The 17,272-nt window shown below is 46.9% G+C and overlaps 1 protein-coding gene and 1 long non-coding RNA gene across 2 annotated transcripts in view; one reads left to right on the top strand and one right to left on the bottom strand.

Annotated features, from left to right (window-relative positions):
- FGF18 (fibroblast growth factor 18) overlaps positions 1–17,272 on the bottom strand; it is an 816,148-nt gene that overhangs the window by 13,320 nt on the left and 785,556 nt on the right. The gene's annotated exons all lie outside the window — the stretch shown is intronic.
- LOC134933206 (uncharacterized) overlaps positions 12,167–17,272 on the top strand; it is a 33,319-nt gene continuing 28,213 nt past the window's right edge. Inside the window, exon 1 of the long non-coding RNA XR_010179637.1 lies at positions 12,167–12,277. This is a non-coding gene — a long non-coding RNA (uncharacterized LOC134933206). The remainder of the gene's footprint in view (positions 12,278–17,272) is intronic.

The raw sequence follows: 17,272 nt of genomic DNA, 5'->3' as shown, positions 1-17,272 counted from the left end.
CCCTGCACATTGCTCCGCCGTCCGCCGACAGTGCTCTTCCGCCACCCACCAGAGATACCTGGGTCCTCCAGCCATCGTGCATGGCTGCACAGTCAGCTCTCCTGCTGCCTGGTCTGTGACCTATGGTGATGTGCGCATTCCCGCCCGCACTTGGTGCTGGTGGGTGCTGCAGCCTGCGGACTGCCCTGCACTGCTGATACTACTCCAGCTCGGATAATCATATACAGGACTTCAGGCTGACATTACAGAGGGGTACTATTACACAAGGGGAGGGTGGGGAGGTCAGTTTTTTTTATTATTTTACAGTGTTTAATTAAAAAATAAAAATAAAATAAACCCCAGCACGGATCACACAGATCCGGCCGAGATTGATTGTAAAAAAAGTCGGCAGTGTTTTGCTAATCACTGCCGCAAAAATAGGTAAAAAACCACGAATGACATCGACATCGGAAGAAAAGAAAAACCCGAATACGACAGCTTAGTAAATCCATCGTAATCAATTCAAAAAGTTGCAGTTTTACACATGGGTCACCTTTCCACGAATGGCAGAAAGCCACTCTGACTTCTGTCTAAGTGGGTTTCTTCAGCCAATCAGGGAGTGCCACGTTGTAGCACTCTCCTGATCAGCTGTGTGGTCCTGTCCTCACTGACAGGCAGCACACGGCAGTGTTACAATGTAGCGCCTATGCGCTACATTGTAACCAATGATGGGAACTTTCTGCTCAGCGGTGACGTCACTTTAGGTCAACCGCAGGGCAGAAAGTTCCCATCATTGGTTACAATGTAGCGCATAGGCGCTACATTGTAACACTGCCGTGTGCTGCCTGTCAGTGAGGACAGGACCACACAGCTGATCAGGAGAGTGCTACAACGTGGCACTCCCTGATTGGCTGAAGAAACCCACTTAGACAGAAGTCAGAGTGGCTTTCTGGCATTCGTGGAAAGGTGACCCATGTGCAAACATGGGTCCCCTTTCAGTTCGTGGTCGGGACACCGTTTTGTTTTTTTTGTCAAGTATGTGGATTACCCCTGGATTTCCCGAGGAGCCTGGACCCCTGGATCTCGTGAGTATAATTTCTTCAACAGGTACCCCTTGGATTCTACTGGAGAAGAGGACCGACCTGCGTGGGAACTAAGGTAAGTATGTATGTATGTGTGTATGTATGTAATAAAATTATACTTTCACGGTGTGTGTGTCTTGTCTTTTTTTGGGTATTTTTTTAGTAGTAGTACTACAGGTACCAGCGGGCCCGTTTTTCCGTCGCATGCTGGTACTTGTGGTTCTCCAAGTACCAGCATGCGGGGGAGGCTTGCTGGGCCTTGTAGTACTGCTACTAAAAACAATATCTTTTCTTTTACAACAAAGGCTATCAGCCTCCCCATCCGCAGCCCATTGGATGGGGGGGGACAGCCTCGGGCTTCACCCCTGGCCCTTGGGTGGCTGGGGGGGGGACCCCTTGATTGAAGGGGTCCCCACTCCCCCAGGGTACCCCGGCCAGGGGTGACTAGTTGGATTTTTGATGCCACGGCCGCAGGGCACTATATAAAAGTGACCCCCGGCTGTGGCATTATCTGTCCAGCTAGTGGAGCCCGGTGCTGGTTTTAAAAATACGGGGGACCCCTACTCTTTTTGTCCCCCGTATTTTTGGGACCAGGACCAGGCGCAGTGCCCGATGCTGGTTGCTTAAATATGGGGGAACCCCTGTCATTTTTTTCCCCATATTTTTGCAACCAGGATCGGCTCAAAGAGCCCGAGGCTGGTTATGCTTTTGAAAAAATAAGCACTTTCCCACCCCTTCCCACTGATATACATGCACAGATCTCATGGATCCGTGCATGCCTATCCAATCACGAATAAAAAAAGCAGGTCTGTTTTTTTTTAGTACTTTTTTACGAGTTGTAATTTTTCACGGCAGTGTTTGTTCTTTTTTTGCTTTGCACTTCTTAGTAAATGACCGAGATTCATACTTAAACAGCCGCGTTTTGACCGATGGTGTATTCATTCGTAATTTTTTACCTGAACTAGCAAAAAATTACGAATGCCCTCATCACTGCCGTGATTAGTGTTAGTAAATTACCGAGATGACACTTTGATGAAAAAACGGCATCTCGGTCAAAATCGGGAGCTTAGTAAATATACCCCTATGTACCGATATTTTGCTCAGCTTATTATACTGAGACAATTTTTTACAATTTGCTCAGCATATTATACTGTGAGCTAACTTTTTATCAATATTTATGTTATAACAGGATTTTAATACCTACCGGTAAATCCTTTTCTCCTAGTCCATAGAGGATGCTGGGGTCCACTTCAGTACCATGGGGTATAGACGGTTCCGCAGGAGCCATGGGCACTTTAAGACTTTTCAAGGGTGTGAACTGGCTCCTCCCACTATGCCCCTCCTCCAGACCTCAGTATAGGAACTGTGCCCAGGGAGACGGACATTTCGAGGAAAGGATTTACTTTTAAACTAATGGGGAGATTCATACCAGCTCACACATCAACCATGCCGCACAACATGGCATTCAACTTAACACATACCAACAGGCATGAACAATTGCAGCAACATGCTGAAAATAATCGTAACACAACACTCGTGTAACTACAAAACTAACAACTGCAGGTAAAGTACGCACTGGGTCAGGTGCCCAGCATCCTCTACGGACTAGGAGAAAAGGATTTACCGGTAGGTATTAAAATCCTGTTTTCTCATACGTCCTAGAGGATGCTGGGGTCCACTTCAGTACCATGGGGTTATACCAAAGCTCCAGTACGAGCGGGAGAGTGCTGATGACCCTGCAGCACCGACTGACCAAACTTGAGGTCCTCATCGGCCAAGGTGTCAAACTTGTAAAACTTTGCAAACATGTTTGCCCCTGACCAAGTAGCTGCTCGGCAAAGTTGTAACACCGAGACCCCCCAGGCAGCCGCCCGGGATGAGCCCATTTTTCTAGTAGAAATGGGTCTTCACCGACTTCGGTATCAGCAATCCTGCCGTGGAATGAGCATGCTGAATCGTCCCTCTGATCCAGCGCGCAATGGTCTGCTTAGATGCAGGACACCCAATCTTGTTGGGAACATACAGGACAAACAGAGCCTCTGTTTTCTGAATCCTAGCTGTTCTTGCGACATAAATTTTCAAAGCTCTAACCACATCAAGAGACTTTGACGCAGTGAAGGTGTCAGTAGCCACTGGCACCACAAGAGGCTGGTTTATATGGAAAGACGAAACCCCCTTCGGAAGAAATTGTTGACGAGTTCTCAACTCTGCCCTATCTTCATGGAAGATCAGATAAGGGCTCTTGTGAGACAAGGCCCACAACTCAGACACCCGCCTTGCGGATGCCAATGCCAATAGCATGACCACTTTCCAAGTGAGAAACTTCAATTCTATTTCCTGTAGAGGTTCAAACCAATCCGATTGAAGGAATTGCAACACCACATTAAGGTCCCATGGTGCCACCGGAGGCACAAATGGAGGTTGGATGTGCAGCACCCCTTTTACGAATGCCTGAACTTCTGGAAGGGAGGCCAAATTGTTTTTGAAAGAAAACCGATAAGGCCGAAATCTGGACCTTGACAGAACCCAATCTTAGGCCCGCATCCACACCTGCCTGCAGAAAATGGAGAAAACGTCCCAAGTGAAACTCTTCCGCAGGAGCCTTCTTGGATTCACACCAAGACACATATTTTCTCCAAATACATTCCTGGCCTGAATAAGAGTGGGGATGACTTCTTTGGGAATACCCTTTCGGGCTAGGATCCGGCGCTCAACAGCCATACCGTCAAACGTAGCCACGGTAAGTCTTGAAACAGCACGGCCCCTGCAGCAGCAGATCCTCGCGAAGAGGAAGAGGCCGAGGATCTTCTATGAGCAACTTCTGAAGATCTGGATACCAAGCCCTCCTTAGCCAGTCTGGGGCAAAGAGGATTGCTCGAACCCTTGTTCTTCTTATGATTTTGAGAACTTTTGGTATCACTGGAAGTGGAGGGAACACATATACCGACCGAAACACCCACTGGGTCACCAGTGCATCCACTGCTATTGCTTGAGGGTCTCTTAACCTGGAACAATACCTCTGAAGCTTCTTGTTGAGACGAGATGCCATCATGTCTACTTGAGGAACTCCCCAAAGACTTGTCACCTCTGAGAAGACTTCTTGGTGGAGGCCCCACTCTCCTGGATGAAGATCGTGTCTGCTGAGGAAGTCTGCTTCTCAGTTGTCCACTCCCGGAATGAAAATTGCCGACAGAGCTCTTGCATGTCTTTCTGCCCAGAGGAGGATCTTTGTCACCTCTGCCATTGCCGCTCTGCTTTTCGTTCCGCCCTGATGGTTTATGTACGCGACTGCTGTTACATTGTCCGACTGGATCTGCACGAGTTGATCTTGAAGAAGATGCCCTGCTTGTAGAAGGCCGAAGTAAATGGCTCTCAATTCCAGAACGTTTATGTGAAGACAGGATTCCTGACTTGACCATTTTCCTTGGAAGCTTTTTCCCTGTGTGACTGCTCCCCAGCTTCGGAGACATGCATTCGTGGTTACTAGGACCCAGTCCTGAATCCCGAACCTGCATCCCTCTGTGTCCAGTATCATCCCCAGAAAGGACAATCTTGTCGTCGGTTCCAACTGCGACTTCGGAAAATTCATGATCCAACAGTGTTGTTGGAGTACTGACAGGGAGAGTGCAATGTTCTGTACCAACCGTTCCCTGGATCTCGCTTTTATCAGGAGATCGTCCAGGTAAGGAATTATATTGACTCCTTGTTATCGAAGGAGGACCATCATCTCTGCCATCACCTTGGTGAATACCCTCGGTGCCGTGGAGAGTCCGAACAGCGTCTGGAACTGGTAATGGAAATCCTGTACTGCAAATCTCAGATAAGATTGATGAGGAGGATAAATGGGAACTTGCAAGTAAGCATCTTTTATGTCTACTGACACCATGAAGTACCTTTCCTCCAGACTGGAAATCACTGCCCTCAGAGATTCCATCTTGAACTTGAATCTTTTCAGGTAGAGATTCAGAGAATTCAGGTTTAAAATTGGTCAGACCAAGCCGTCCGGCTTCGGAACTACGAAGAGGCTTGAATAAAAACCTTCTCCCTGTTGTGACAAGGGTACCAGGACAATGATCTGATCCTGACATAATTTTTGAATTGCAGCTGTTACTACTTCTCTGTCCGGAAGAGAAGCTGGAAAGGTAAATTTTAAAAATCGGCATGGGGGATGTCTTGAAACTCCAGTTTGTATCCATGGGACACTATTTGAGAGACCCATGGGTCCAGGCCAGATTGAACCCAGAGCTGACTGAAAAGTTTTAGACGTGCTCCCACCCGAGCGGACTCCCGCACAGGAGCCCCAGCGTCATGCTGCAGATTTGGCAGAAGCAGGGGTTGATTTCTGCTCCTGCGTTCCTGGAGACGTTGTGGACTTTTTTCCTCTTCCCCTCCCTCTACCTATAAAGAAAGGGGAACCTTTACCCTTTTTGTATTTGTTGGGCCGAAAGGACTGCATCTGAGAGTGATGTGTCTTTTCTGCCGGCGCAGGAGCATAAGGCAAATATGTCGACTTACCTGCGGTAGCCGCAGAGACTAAAGCATCCAGCCCATCTCTAAACAAGGCCTCACCTCATTCCCCTGGTGAATCCACAACGCCCTCCGAGCTGAGATTGCCATGGTAGCGGCTTTTAAACTCAAGAGCCCAATATCTTTCATGGCATCTAGCATGTATGTAGCAGCATCTTTGATATGACCTAACGTTAGGAGTATCTCGTCTCTATCTATTGTGTCAATATCAGATGATAAGTTGTCTGACCATTTTTCGATAGCACTACTCACCCACGCACAAGCAATGATGGGCCTGAGTAGCGTACCATTGGTCACATAAATACATTTTAACGTAGTCCCCAACTTGCGGTCTGCCGTCTCCTTTAGTGAAGCCGTCCCAGGCGCAGGGAGAATCACCTTTTTAGTTAAACGTGACAGGGCACTTCTAGACCAGGGGGGGGGGGTTGTGACTCCCATCTTCTCCTGTCCTCAGCCGGGAAAGGATAAGCTACCTGAATTCTTTTGGGAATCTGAAATTTATTTTCAGGGTTTGCCCAAACTCCCTCAAAAAGAGTATTTAGTGAGAAGGAGGGAAAGTTACATTAATTTTCTTTTCCTTATAAAAATAAGCCTTCTCCTGAGGTAAAGGAGGGGCTTCCGTAACTTCCAAAACTTCCTTTATAGCAACAATCATGTATTGAATGCTTTTTGTCAATTTAGGATCTATTCCCCTGGAATTACTAGTGTCGACAAAGGAATCAGAGTCCGTGTCGGTATCAGTTTGTACTATTTGTGCAAATGGTCTCTTATGTGACCCAGAGGAGTCGCCTATGGATAAAAAGGCAGAACTATGAAAAAATCACATCCTCCACTGATTTTCTCCAGTTTTCTGCATGAGACTCAGACTTATCCAATCTCTTACTGATAAGATTCACACTATCACGTAATTCTTTCACCCATTCAGGCACGTGGTGTGCCGGCAGTGCCACCACATTACAACTCTGTGTCCCTAAAATGGCTCCCTCAGGGGAAGAGCTCCCTGCCTCAGACATGTCACACACATGCACAACCACAGCACAGACACTCCGGGACTTATAGGGGACAGACCCACAGTAAAATCTGTCAGAAGGACACAGAAAGGATTTGCCAGCTCACAACCCAGCGCTAGTGATACAAACCTTGTGTAACACAAAACTGCCCACAGACCTGTAGCGCTTTTATAATGATAAATTCACAATACAGCACCAATTTATACTGTGCCCCCCCTGTTTTGCACACTGATACTTGTTCAGAAGTGGAGGAGGACCAGCATACTTCTCTGCAATTTGCTTGAAGAGAAAATGGCGCTGAGCAGTGTGCGGGCTGACTGAGGAGGAAGTCCCGCCCCCGCAATGGCGCGTTTCCCCTCAGCAATTTCAATACTAATTTTTATACTGGCAGGGTTAGGACTGTGCCTCAGCAACTTATGTCCCCTTATTAGCCAGTTTTGATTAGGTTTCATGTTGCCCAGGGCGCCCCCCCGCGCCCTGCACCCTGCTGTGCCTGTGTTGAAGGGTAGCATGGCGTGCAGCGTTCCCACCCGCTGCGCTGTACACTCACCTGTCTTCTGACTTATGGCTCTGTAAGGGGGGTGACGGCGGGCTGAGGGAGTGAGCGCATAGCCGCAGCTAGTGTTCAGTACCCTTCAGGAGCTAATGGTGTCCTGTCAGCCAGAAGCATAGCCATGAAAGTATTCAAGAAGTTGGTTCCTACTTCTGTCCCCTAAGTCCCACGACGCAGGGAGACTGTTGCCAGCAGTCCTCCCTGAAAATAAAAAACCTAACAAAGTCTTTAAGAGAAACTCAGTAGAGCTCCCCTGGAGTGCATCCAGTCTGCCTGGGCACATTTTCTAAACTGAGGTCTGGAGGAGGGGCATAGAGGGAGGAGCCAGTTCACACCCTTGAAAAGTCTTAAAGTGCCCATGGCTCCTGCGGAACCGTCTATACCCCGTGGTACTGAAGTGGCCCCCAGCATCCTCTAGGAAGTATGAGAAATATTGATGTCTGTTTTTGGAATATTCATCTGTTTTAATCAATTTATTAAGGGCTAATTCTTACATTTCATAATTTCAATAATACTCCTTTTACACCACCAACTAGTAACACGGGTTATTGCACATGAACGTGCATATATACGTTATGGCAAGAACTTACCGTTGATAACGTGATTTCTCTTATGTCCACAGGTATCCACAGGATAACATTGGAATATGCCGGAGTGACAGCGGAAATGGCACCAAATGGTCACAGGCTTTCTGGCCTCCCAGGATGCATCGGGGCTTCTCCATATAATCCCGCCCACTGACTCAGTCAAATAAGTTATTTCCACAGCAATTTAGGCAGGAGCATCAGGTAGAAACCTATTCAGGCGATAAGAACACACATGCACACCCTTCCATGCAAGAGGGAAGAGGTATAGTGATTGTAAAGATCCTCAAATCAGGTGCGTCAGGGTGGGACCCCTGTGGATACCTGTGAACATAGGAGAAATCACGTTATCAATGGTAAGTTCTTACCATAACGTATACTTCTCTGGCTGGGTCCACAGGTTATCCACAGGATAACATTGGGATTCCCAAAGCCAGTTTTAGTGGTGGGGATGCTCCTGATTAGACAAGAGAACCTTTCGCCCGAATTCAGCGTCATGAGAGGCAAAAGTATCCATGGCATAATGTCTAATGAAAGTGTTCATGGAAGACCATGTGGCTGCCGTACAAATCTGTTCTGCTGAAGCACCCTGTTGTGCTGCCCATGAAGGACCTACCTTACGTGTAGAGTGAGCAGAGACATTAGCCGGAGTAGGGAGATCAGCGCGAGAATAAGCTTCTGAAATTACCATTCGGAGCCATCTCGCCAGCGTCTGTTTACTAGCAGGCCATCCTCTTCTATGAAATCCGTAGAGGATGAAGAGAGAATCTGTTTTTCTGATTGCACTAGTACGATCTATGTAGATTTTTAACGCCTGGACCACGCCCAGCAACGCTTCTCCCGCAGAAAGTCCCGATACCTGAAAAGCTGGGACTACAATCTCCTCGTCAAGGTGAAACTTTGAAATCATCTTCGGAAGATAACCAGATCTAGTTCTGAGAACTGCCTTATCTGGAAAAAATATTAGAAAAGGAGACTTACACGACAGTGCTCCTAAATCTGACACTCTTCTAACTGACGTCATTGCCAGTAGAAAGAGCACTTTAGCCGTTAACCATTTAAGATCTGCTCTCTTAAGTGGTTCAAACGGAGGTCCCTGAAGGAATTTAAGAACTAGATTCAAATCCCAGGGAGCTGCAGGAGGAACAAACGGAGGTTGAATGTGTAAAACTCCCTGAAAGAAAGTACGCACATCCTGTAAGTCAGCAATCTTTCTCTGAAACCATACAGTTAATGCTTATACTTGAACTCTCAAGGAAGCTACTTTCAACCCCTTATCCAATCCTGCTTGAAGGGAATCCAAAATCCTGGATACTTTAAAAGATCTTGGATTCAAACTTTTTTCACTACACCAATGAATATAGGCTTGCCATATTCTATGATATACATGAGCTGAAGAAGGCTTTCTTGCTCTAAGCATAGTTTGAATTACTTGTTTTGAAAATCCTCTAACTTCTAGGATAGAGGTCGCAATAGCCACGCCGTCAAAGACAGATGATCCAGATGGCTGTGATAACAAGGACCCTGCATTAGTAGATCTGGACGTTGAGGGAGCAGTATTGGAGCTTCCACAGACATCCTTAGTAGATCTGTGTACCAATGTCTTCTGGGCCAAGCTGGAGCTATTAGAATTATGGATTCCTTTGCTTGCTTTATATTTCTCACTAACCTGGGTAACAGGGAGATTGGAGGAAACAGATATGCCAGATGAAACTTCCAATTCACAGTGCGTCTGCAAGGATCGCTCCAGGATCCTTTGTTGTTCAGGCGAGATGCCATGAGATCTATCTCTGGCAGACCCCATCTGTTTACTATCGTCCAAAACATTTCTGGATGTACTGCCCATTCGGTTTCCTGAATGGTGTGTCGACTGAGAAAAACTGCTTCCCAGATCAGCACTCCTGGAACAAACACTGCTAACAATGCTGGAAGATGGAGCTCTGCCCACCTTAGTAAGTGAGTTACTTCCTCCACCAGTCTTTTGCTGTGAGTTCCTCTCTGATGATTGAGGTACACTACTGCTGTTGCATTGTCTGAGCAGATTTGGACTGGAAATCCTTGCAAACTGTCCTTTGCCTGAACTAGAGTCATATATATATGGCCCTTATTTCCAACAGATTTATTGGCAGGCGACTTTCCCTTATGGTCCATTTTCCCTGGAACCAAAGGCTTTCAAGCACCGCTCCCCAGCCCTGAAGACTGGCATCTGTTGTCAGGACTTGCCATTCCTTTATCCAAAAGGGTATCCCCTTGCTTAACTGGTTTGTCTGTAGCCACCAAGCTAGAGACCTTTTTACGTTTACCGGGAGATTTATCATCTGTGTTTTTATTATTATTATTATTATTATTGTCTAATAATTTCCATTCCATTTGGTCAGAATAAGGTGATGTAGAGGCCTGGAGTGGAATTGTGCATATTCCACCATGTCGAAGGTTGACATCATCAGACCCAACAGTCGCATTGCTGCATGGACTGTCATTGTCTGACTGTGCAACGACTCCTGAGACATTACCTGCACCTGGGATATCTTTTTATCTGGTAAGAAAATTCTCTGTACACCTGAGTCCAATATGGCCCCCAAATGAACCATCCGTTGTGACGGATTCAGAGACAGCCTTTCCCAGTTTATGAGCCACCCGTGTCTTTGTAGACAAACTATAGTCTATTGAAGATGGCTCAAAAGTAATTTCTTATCCCCTGCTTGCGGAGATAAGCTGCCATAACCACCATAATTTTGGTAAACACCCTGGGTGCTGTTGCTTGCCCAAAAGGGGAAATCTTGGAACTGAAAATGTTGCTGGAGGATAGCAAACCTGAGGTAACATTGATGTGACCGTGCTACGGCCACATGTAGGTAAGCATCCTGTATATTTAGAGATACCATGTAATCTCCCGGTTCCATGGCCAAAACTATGGAGCTTAACGTCTCCATGTGGAACCCTGGAACCCAAATGTATTTGTTTAACATTCTGAGATTGAGGATTGGTCGGAACGACCCATTTGGTTTCTGAATCAAGAAAAGATGGAGTAAAAACCCTGTCCCCGTTGTGTCGGGGTACTGGGACAATTACACCAGACTGAAGCAATTTCTGAACTGCTTCTTGCAAGGCCCTGTCTTTCGATTCTATTCGAGACAGGCTGGTGTAAAAAAACTTCTGAGGAGGCTGCCTCCTGAATGGGAAACCATAACCGAGAGATACCACCTTCTGCACCCAAGCATCTGTCGTCGACTGCTGCCATATGTGTGCAAATTGAAGGAGTCAGCCCCCAACCCTGGAATCCTCCAGGTGGAGGCCCGTACCCTCAGACTGATGGCTTCTGTTCTGGCTTGGAAGCTGGCCTTCTACTAGCCCATTGCTTCCTACCCCTGGCTGATTTATTGAACTGGGGTTGTTTAGACTCCTCTTTCGCTTTTGCTTTGCCATCGAAATGGCCGAAATTTTGCACCCTTAGTCTTAGGATTATAACTAGCCGGAAATCTGACTTTTTTGGATTCAGCTTCGATTCTAGAATATCTGTCAATTGTTTTCCAAACAAAATATCACCAGTGAAGGCAACGCTTCAAAATCATTATTGGATTCTGCATCCGCTTTCCAAGTGCGTAGCCAAACTGCTCTATGAGCAGCTACTGTCAAGGCTGATGCTTTAGAAGTAATCGTACCCATATCAATTGCTGCTTCTTAAAATATTGCGCAGCTTGTCTTATACGGCCTAGATAAGACTCCTGCTACCTGGTAGGAGGGATGAGGCCATTCTCTAGTTCCTCCCCCATTCTACTATTGCCCTTGCCATCCAGGCTAAAGCCATAGCATGCCTGGTCACTGCTCCGAGAGAGAAAATATATGTATATTTTTTATTTAAGAAACTATCTACTCTTCTATCTGTGACATTATTTAGTGAAGTAGATGGCAATGGTAAAATAGATTTACACACAAGTGGAACAACATGTGCATCTACTCTAGGAGGAACTTCTCTTTTTAACAGTCCGTAGCTGGAAAGGGATAGTTAGAATCCCTAAAACAGTTAACAAAGCTGCTCTAGGCCAGGCTTGAACTCACAACCTTTAGCATTGCTCAACAGATACTGTCTTATAAGTACCACGCATTGCCATTGCATCACTGGAACACTGTTTAAATACAGGGGCCTTAGATTTTGACACAGCTTTGGCTGATTCTTCCAGAGATAGAATAGCCTTCATGCATCAATAAGGTCAGCTATATCTGATCATCATATGGGGTATTTGAATTCATCTTGTGTAGTCTGTAACATGGATGTATCTACCCTGGTTTTAATAGCCTGGCTATTTGTAAAAGCTGCTCCATAAGGAGGGAGCTGCATGTATGGGTTAATAGTGTAACTGCAGGTGCTAATCTACCAGCAATTGCAGACAAGGTCTGTGCGACCACACCCCTCTTGCAGGGCATTGCCCCTCATAAGTAAGATACTGGGCTATTCCATGCAAAATCACTATACCAGATAAGCATGTTAAGGGTGTAGGGCCCTGATAAGTATCCTCGTCACTTTTGCAGCTCACAGACAAGGTAAATAATCAATTTTTATAAATACTACACTCTTTTGTGACTGAAAATCACTTATATAGAAACAGAAGTGATATCAATCTGACCACAATCCGTGTACCTGATTTGAGGTTCAGAAACAATACTGACAGACATATAAAAGTCAGCCATCACACTAGCAGTCACATGTTAAATATTAGACATTGTCATATGAGAATATAATCAATCACAAACATTACTTTACAAGTAAATAGGAGTACAATTACTGTATTTGTGTTTTTATAACAGCTCTTATATTAAGTATTTCAGACATTATTATGCAGAAAACAACAGTACTGGACAGGCCTTATATGCAATGTGTACCAAAATTAACAATTCATACTAACAAGTAGAAAGAATTTTAGTACTGTATAACCCTTTCTCAGTAGAGTGGGATACAGGGAGACTCACCACACTTCCATGATCGCTCAATACGCTCAAAAGACGCTGAGTGGATTCAGATGCTACTAGTGTACACTGCCGCTCTGATAACTGATGAGAGACACAGACGCTCACTAACGGACACATACGCACAGTGAACGATAAGTGTATGCATATGCTACAGTCTGCGACTCGGTCTAGGCGGCAACTCTAGTGTACACAACCGCAGCATCTAAGCTGCGACCGAGAACCCTCGTGGTAGCGTCTGAGATGGAAGTGAGGTCATTAGTTCATGGACGGGAGACGCGCGGAAACTGGTCATGAACTTGGGGGAGGGGTGACCAGGAGAGCGTCATGAACTTGGGGGAGGGGTGACCAGGAGAGCGTTGACTTAGACTCTAAGGATCGCGGCCTCAACCTAGTCCTGGTGCCTATGATCCCTAAAGCATAGCGCTGTTGCACTTAAGAGTGGCGGCGCATCAACACACTGCTTGTAGTCTCCTCCAATATGGTGAAGCTGTGTCCGGAAACCCCTAGTAAGAGGAAACCGATGACTTACCTTCTTCTCATGCTCCAGCCACAGCCTGGTAACGTCTGCTGGACCTGCTAGAATCATCCAACATAGACGGGCGCCAAGCGTTGTTGCGACCCGGTGGAGAGTTGTTAGAGCGACTCTTTCTAGTATGCGTTTAAGACGCTGTTAAGAAAAGTCACTCAAAAAAACATAGTAAGACTATAAAAATAAAAATAAGAATTTACTTACCGATAATTCTATTTCTCATAGTCCGTAGTGGATGCTGGGGACTCCGTAAGGACCATGGGGAATAGCGGCTCCGCAGGAGACTGGGCACATCTAAAGAAAGCTTTAGGACTATCTGGTGTGCACTGGCTCCTCCCCCCATGACCCTCCTCCAAGCCTCAGTTAGGATACTGTGCCCGGACGAGCGTACACAATAAGGAAGGATTTTGAATCCCGGGTAAGACTCATACCAGCCACACCAATCACACCGTATAACCTGTGATCTGAACCCAGTTAACAGCATGATAACAGAGGAGCCTCTGAAAGATGGCTCACAACAATAATAACCCGATTTTTGTAACAATAACTATGTACAAGTATTGCAGACAATCCGCACTTGGGATGGGCGCCCAGCATCCACTACGGACTATGAGAAATAGAATTATCGGTAAGTAAATTCTTATTTTCTCTAACGTCCTAAGTGGATGCTGGGGACTCCGTAAGGACCATGGGGATTATACCAAAGCTCCCAAACGGGCGGGAGAGTGCGGATGACTCTGCAGCACCAAATGAGAGAACTCCAGGTCCTCCTCAGCCAGGATATCAATTTTGTAGAATTTTACAAACGTATTTGCTCCTGACCAAGTAGCTGCTCGGCAAAGTTGTAAAGCCGAGACCCCTCGGGCAGCCGCCCAAGATGAGCCCACCTTCCTTGTGGAGTGGGCATTTACAGATTTTTGGCTGTGGCAGGCCTGCCACAGAATGTGCAAGCTGAATTGTACTACAAATCCAACGAGCAATAGTCTGCTTAGAAGCAGGAGCACCCAGCTTGTTGGGTGCACACAGGATAAACAGCGAGTCAGATTTCCTGACTCCAGCCGTCCTGGAAACATATATTTTCAGGGCACTGACAACGTCTAGCAACTTGGAGGCCTCCAAGTCCCTAGTAGCCGCAGGCACCACCAATAGGTTGGTTCAGGTGAGACGCTGAAAACACCTTGGGGAGAAACTGAGGACGAGTCCTCAATTCCGCCCTGTCCGAATGGAAAATCAGATAAGGGCCTTTTCAGGATAAAGCCGCCAATTCTGACACGCGCCTGGCCCAGGCCAGGGCCAACAGCATGACCACTTTCCATGTGAGATATTTTAACTCCACAGATTTAAGTGGTTCAAACCAATGTGACTTTTGGAACCCAAAACTACATTGAGATCCCAAAGTGCCACTGGAGGCACAAAAGGAGGCTGTATATGCAGTACCCCTTTTACAAACGTCTGAACTTCAGGGACTGAAGCTAGTTCTTTTTGGAAGAAAATTGACAGGGCCGAAATTTGAACCTTAATGGACCCCAATTTCAGGCCCATAGACACTCCTGTTTGCAGGAAATGTAGGAATCGACCCAGTTGAATTTCCTCCGTCGGGCCTTACTGGCCTCGCACCACGCAACATATTTTCGCCAATTGCGGTGATAATGTTTTTGCGGTTACATCCTTCCTGGCTTTGATCAGGATAGAGATGACTTCATCCGGAATGCCCGTTCAACCGCCATGCCGTCAAACGCAGCCGCGGTAAGTCTTGGAACAGACAGGGTCCTTGCTGGAGCAGGTCCCTTCTTAGAGGTAGAGGCCACGGATCCTCCGTGAGCATCTCTTGAAGTTCCGGTTACCAAGTCCTTCTTGGCCAATCCGGAACCACGAATATAGTGCTTACTCCTCTCCATCTTATCAATCTCAGTACCTTGGGTATGAGAGGCAGAGGAGGGAACACATACCCTGACTGGTACACCCACGGTGTTACCAGAGCGTCTACAGCTTATTGCCTGAGGGTCCCTGGACCTGGCGCAATACCTGTCGAGTTTTTAATCATGTGGAAGACTTCTGGGTGAAGTCCCCACTCTCCCGGGTGGAGGTCGTGCTGAGGATGTCTGCTTCCCAGTTGTCCACTCCCGGAATGATTACTGCTTACAGTGCTATCACATGATTTTCCGCCCAGCGAAGAATCCTTGCAGCTTCTGCCATTGCCCTCCTGCTTCTTGTGCCACCCTGTCTGTTTACGTGGGTGACTGCCGTGATGTTGTCCGACTGGATCAACACCGGCTGACCTTGAAGCAGAGGTCTTGCTAAGCTTAGAGCATTGTAAATGTCCCTTAGCTTCAGGATATTTATGTGAAGTGATGTCTCCAGGCTTGACCATAAGCCCTGGATATTCCTTCCCTGTGTGACTGCTCCCCAGCCTCGCAGGCTGGCATCCGTGGTCACCAGGACCCAGTCCTGAATGCCTAATCTGCGGCCCTCTAGAAGATGAGCACTCTGCAACCACCACAGGAGGGACACCCTTGTCCTTGGTGACAGGGTTATCTGCTGCTGCATCTGAAGATGCTATCCGGACCATTTGTCCAGCAGGTCCCACTGGAAAGTTCTTGCGTGGAATCTGCCGAATGGGATTGCTTCGTAGGAAGCCACCATTTTACCCAGAACCCTTGTGCATTGATGCACTGAGACTTGGCTCGGTTTTAGGAGGTTCCTGACTAGCTCGGATAACTCCCTGGCTTTCTCCTCCGGGAGAAACACCTTTTTCTGGACTGTGTCCAGGATCATCCCTAGGAACAGAAGACACGTCGTCGGAACCAGGTGCGATTTTGGAATATTGAGAATCCAATCGTGCTGCCGCAACACTACCTGAGATAGTGCTACACTGACCTCCAACTGTTCCCTGGATCTTACCCTTATCAGGGAATTGTCCAAGGAAGGGATAACTAAAATTCACTTCCTTCGAAGGAATATCATCATTTCGGTCATTACCTTGGTAAAGACCCGGGGTGCCGTGTACCATCCATACGGCAGCGTCTGAACTGATAGTGACAGTTCTGTACCATAAACCTGAGGTACCCTTGGTGAGAAGGGTAAATTTTGACATGAAGGTAAGCATCCTTGATGTCCCGAGACATCATGTAGTCCCCTTCTTCCAGGTTCGCAATCACTGCTCTGAGTGACTCAATCTTGAATTTGAACCTCTGTACGTAAGTGTTCAAAGATTTTAGATTTAGAATCGGTCTCACCGAGCCGTCCGGCTTCGGTACCACAACAGTGTGGAATAATACCCCGTTCCCTGTTGCAGGAGGGGTATCTTGATTATCACCTGCTGGGAATACAGCTTGTGAATGGCTTCCAAAACTGTCTCCCTGTCAGAAGGATTCATTGGTAAAGCCGACTTTAGGAAACGGCGAGGGGGAGACGTCTCGAATTCTAATTTGTACCCCTGAGATATCACCTGAAGGATCCAGGGGTCTACTTGCGAGTGAGCCCACTGCGCGCTGAAATTCATTGAGACGGGCCCCCCACCGTGCCTGATTCTGCTTGTAAAGCCCCAGCGTATACTGAGGGCTTGGCAGAGGCGGGAGAGGGTTTCTGTTCCTGGGAACTGGCTGATTTCTGCAGCCTTTTTCCTCTCCCTCTGTCACGGGGCAGAAATGAGGAACCTTTTGCCCGCTTGTCCACGAAAAGACTGCGCCTGATAATACGGCGTCTTCTCATGTTGAGAGGCGACCTGGGGTACAAACGTGGAATTCCCAGCTGTTGCCGTGGCCACCAGGTCTGAAAGACCGACCCCAAATAATTCCTCCCTTAATAAAGCAATACTTCCAAATGCCGTTTGGAATACGCATCACCTGACCACTGACGTGTCCATAACCCTCTACTGGTAGAAATGGACAACGCGCTTAGACTTGATGCCAGTCGGCAAATATTCCGCTGTGCATCACGCATATATAAAAATGCATCTTTTAAATGCTCTATAGGCAAAAATATACTGTCCCTATCTAGGGTATCAATATTTTCAGTCAGGGAATCCGACCACGCCAACC

Source organism: Pseudophryne corroboree, chromosome 6 (assembly GCF_028390025.1).
Source record: "Pseudophryne corroboree isolate aPseCor3 chromosome 6, aPseCor3.hap2, whole genome shotgun sequence".
NCBI lineage: Eukaryota > Metazoa > Chordata > Amphibia > Anura > Myobatrachidae > Pseudophryne > Pseudophryne corroboree.
Note: the sequence above shows the minus strand (reverse complement) of the source record. Positions and strands in the feature narration are given on the sequence as shown.